The sequence below is a fragment of the Herpailurus yagouaroundi genome, unplaced genomic scaffold (assembly GCF_014898765.1).
Source record: "Herpailurus yagouaroundi ecotype Mexico unplaced genomic scaffold, PumYag 57191, whole genome shotgun sequence".
Classification (NCBI taxonomy): domain Eukaryota; kingdom Metazoa; phylum Chordata; class Mammalia; order Carnivora; family Felidae; genus Herpailurus; species Herpailurus yagouaroundi.
The window spans coordinates 1-4,526 of record NW_024414530.1 but is presented as its reverse complement, the minus strand read 5'-3'; the positions used below and the strand labels follow the sequence as shown (position 1 = coordinate 4,526).

Genomic DNA, 4,526 nt, shown 5'->3' with positions numbered 1-4,526 from the left:
TATAATTCTGACTTAATTAAACTGTGGACTGATATTCAGCAAAAAATGGACATTTATTTAACTGTCAAAATTGTGCTATTTTATACTCTATATGTAGTCATCAAAACTTCATTTTGATATTTATTTGGGAAATATTTATTTATTTATCAAAATATTTATCATTTTGATATTTATTTGGGAAAAGCCAATGGACATCTGGTTATAGTGCATACTATAGGAAGTTATAGTGCATATGTGGATTAAAAATACAATTGGTAACAAAATGATTGACCTTGCAGACTGATCTGATGCCAACCACCATGATTTCTCTGTTTCAATATACTGGATGAAGAGTTTTCAAATCACTTAATTTTCAGCTTAGAAAATATTTAAAACTGCTTGAAACTATTTAGGTGAGATGTTATGCACTGTACTGACATGAGGTTAATCTGAAGAGGACAACGTTGAGATGAAAGCATTAATTTAACCTATGACTACACAACTGCATCCACCCCCAATTCAAACTATGTATTTGAACTTCTTCAAATCTACCTGATTGGAAAGCATCTTCAAAATTGTTTTTTATTACTAAATTTTGACATACCTTCAAAATTCATATTAATGATTTGAGTAATTATATTTTCATACCAATATATTTTTTAATAAATAATTTTTAATAAATTTTAATAATAAATTTAATAAATTTTAATAAATAAATTTTTTTTAATGAAGGTTTAGTTGTGACTAACCTGCCTTATCACAACTTTTGACTAAAGTTTTGGTATTCTGTAGCATGGCAATAATTGCTTGTCGAGAGCAATTAAAGAAAAAGACTAATGGATTACGGAATGAGTATACACACACACACACTCACACACACACACACACTCACATGCACAGAGTTTTCTATCAATATATAACAGATTATCAAAAACTTCAGCAACACCCAAGTATTATCCTATAGTTTTTGTGAGTCAGGAATCTGGGCAAATTAGCTGGATCCTCCTCCTGGGTCTCACAAGGCTGAAATTAATGTATTAGATGGGATGGAGATTGTCATCTGGGGCTTGAATTTTCTTCCAAGCTCATCCAGGTTATTGGAAGAATTTGGTTCCTTGTGTTTGTCTGATTGCAGTCCCCCTGCCCCATTTCCTTCTGGCTGTGAAACCTGGGCTGTTCTCAGCTCCCAGGTGGTACTCTCAGATCCTTGATATGCACCATCCTTCATTGCTTTCTTATGTTAAAATCTCCCTAAATTCAGAAGGATGAAGACCTTTGGAAGGGCACACTAGATTAGTACAGGCCAACTTACATAACCTTCCTTTTGATTAAGTCATCTGATTAGTAACCTAATCAGGGCAATCTTTGTCTCATCATATTCACAAATTATTCCTTACCTCAAGAGGAGAGTAGTCCATAGAGCACCATGTAGGAATCAGACATCTTAAGGCTATCTCAGAATTCTGCCTATCATAATATAGATGTAATATCGTAAGTCATGAAATACTAGTTACATAGGAAGTCTGCACTCTGCTTTTTACTTCACTGTGGGTTCTACTTTTCTGGAATTCATACTGGAAGATAGATTTATCTTGGCAGTCAGATCTACTTCTCTTTTGATAAATCTGCCATAGTAATATTTTGAAAATTTATATTAAATTACCAAACTCTCCCATTAAAAACACCTTCATTCATGACTCTTTATTTATTAAGATAAAGAAGGCCAGTTATCCCCAAACAAATGCAAAGTCCATATTATAGCATCACTTTCTTATGCCAGGATCTCACCTGCTCTTATCCCTATGCTTGCTCTGGACTGTGAACAGGCTGTGCTTCACCATGGAACACTACGCATGCCATTCTTTCTCCTTGGAGTGTCCCCCTTTCCTTGTTCTTCTAAGTAAATTATATTCATTCTCATTAAGCAGCATCAGTGCCTTGGAGAAGTTCTCTGATCTCTGTACCTGTAAAATTCTATTAGTAGCTCTTTTCATAGATACTTTCTGTCTACCTGTATGATTATAGATTGTTTTCAACACTAGATTGTGACTCTGTTCATTATATCATTAGAGCTTAATAATACTTTAAATGAATGATAGAATAAATCAAGGAAATAATATTGAAAATTAAGAAATCTTAGAGTCTCAAACAATTTTCTGGAAACTTTTAAATTTGTATTTTTTCCCTGTTGTCAACATTTTATTTACAAGAAGTCGTAGGTTGGTTAGTTATTGGAAATCTATTGGAAGAAGTCAAAAATTAAAATAATTGCTTTATTCTTTGTTCCAAAAATACTAAGTCATATGATCTTTGCAGGTTTTATCTAAAAGAAGGGCATGAAAACTTGAAAGCAGGAACAGAGAAAGGGGAGTGGAAGCTCAAGAATATATTACTGAGAACAAACTCTGTAAAACCAAATTCATTTATGACAAGTGGGTAGCAAAAGCAAACCAGCCTTCTTCATTTTGTTTCTCAGTCTTTGTTCTTGGATTAAGAGGTGTAGGGGCGCCTGGGTGGCTCAGTCGGTTAAGCGTCCGACTTCGGCTCAGGTCATGATCTCGCGGTGCGTGAGTTCGAGCCCCGTGTCGGGCTCTGTGCTGACAGCTCAGAGCCCGGAGCCTGTTTCAGATTCTGTGTCTCCCTCTCTCTGACCCTCCCCAGTTCATGCTCTGCCTCTCTCTGTCTCAAAAATAAATAAACGTTAAAAAAAAAAAAAAGAGGTGTGAATCACCCAGTTCCTGAGGTAGCATTTAATGGAGAACAAGAATTACTAGCAGTCCCTGAAGATCTTGTATTTATTCAATTAGTAGGAGAGACAGCACTGCATTTTGAGCTGTCGGGGGATGTAGTTGTATAATAAATACTTCAATTGTCCTCTTTTCTCCTTCAGTCCGTGTTCTGGCCGGTGACAGAATGGGCGATACTGGTGGAGAAAAAGGTCCAAACCAACAAGTATCAGCTGCTCTGCAAGACTTTTCTATGAGTATCTATACTCTGCCGATTCATTCCTGCAATCTGTTCCTTCATGCTTCCTGGTGGTAGAGATTGTGCTGCTGGAAAATTAGCAGTCGTGTCACTTGTATGACTTGTCTCTTATTGAATTCCTGAAGTCCATCCCCTTGCTCTCCTTCTGGCCCAATATTATTGCTCAAATGTGTCTTGATAGCTAAATTCTGCAGTGTCGACTCAACAATTTGTGCCATGAAATCCTTTCTCATTCCTACCTCATTTGTTCTAAGCTATGGCCCATCTCCCAGTACTAGGGGCTCTTCTGAGAAATTGGGGGTTCTGTCCTGCTAAATGTTTGAATGAGAACTGCGGAGGGTCTGGAAGAGGCTAAAAAAAGGAACCTGAGTTTTGTTCTCCATATCTTCCCCCATATGAGAAACCCTCCACCTCTGAGTGAAGAGGCAACTTCTTTGAATTCTGATTGTGCAGTAGGTAAGGTCTTTTCTCAATTGTGTTTCTTCTCAATTATTTTCATAGTTGGAAGAATTTGTGGAGCAGGACAAGTTTGAACAGTCCTCCTCAATACATGCTGCAAGGGAGAGAATTCTGAGTTGATCTTCTGCCTTGGTGGTGTTATTTGAGCTCAAATACATGTGCTGGAAAATTGTTGGCCAGATCCACACGATCTGGGGGGGGGGGGGGTTGGCACCTGGGATAGTTTAACAGCCAAGTCTTCCTGTGGGAATTCAACCACTTCTTCCCCTCTGACCATCGATGGCACAGAGACATTAGCATTTAGAACAGGGCCCTCTGAATTATCTGTAATTCCTACCCATGGATCCCCTTTCTGATGCCTGATTTTCTGTGTTGCTATTTATCAAAGACAATTCTTTATGGCATGTGTGAGTGATGTAAGTTGCTAAATCTATTGTGACCATGTACTGCTGAAGTCTTAACCTGGGTAGTATTTTCTTCTCCAAGAAGAATTTCAGGTGTAAGAGCATTAGTGAGCTCATGATGATCACCTAACACTTGTTGTAGCAGCTGCCTGTGTCTACTTTATGCAGCTGCAGCTCACTCTCTTTAAGGTACCAAATCAGGCAACAGAGGGAGCTCACCCAGCTACAGAGTGAAACCTGTAAGACTGACTACTCTGTAGTCCCTTGACTTCACATCCTGTCCACCAATCATATTCTTCCATTTAGTGTTCCACTTCATGTATCATGTGTTTGAGGACATCTAGCCTGAATTTATTGCTATTTGGTAAGTCTGTGGAGGCTATGCTACCTGCTGACATGTTTTCCTTCTGCTTGGAAGGAGCAAACAAATCCATTTTTCCTTTTATTTTATTTAACAACTGTTTTTTGCTTCCTTGAGGTTAGCGCCTGTCCCACAATATAGCTTGAGTCTAGAATCTCAGTAGATTCTTCAGATTGGAGCCTGGTGTGGATTCTCTTGGCAGCACTGGTAGGATTTAAAGCAGCTTTTTGTTCCCCTGATGGAGGGACAGATGATGGAGTTCCTGCAGGGGTTACCTGTGACTGTGTTTCTATTTTTTGCTGAATATCAGTCCACAGTTTAATTAAGTCAGAATTATA

General features: G+C 38.1%; 1 pseudogene; it reads right to left on the bottom strand.

Moving 5' to 3' along the window:
- Window positions 1-2,402: 2,402 nt before the first annotated feature.
- Window positions 2,403-4,523, bottom strand: LOC121024125 (spindle and centriole-associated protein 1-like; annotated as a pseudogene).
- Between the last annotated feature and the right edge of the window lie 3 nt (window positions 4,524-4,526).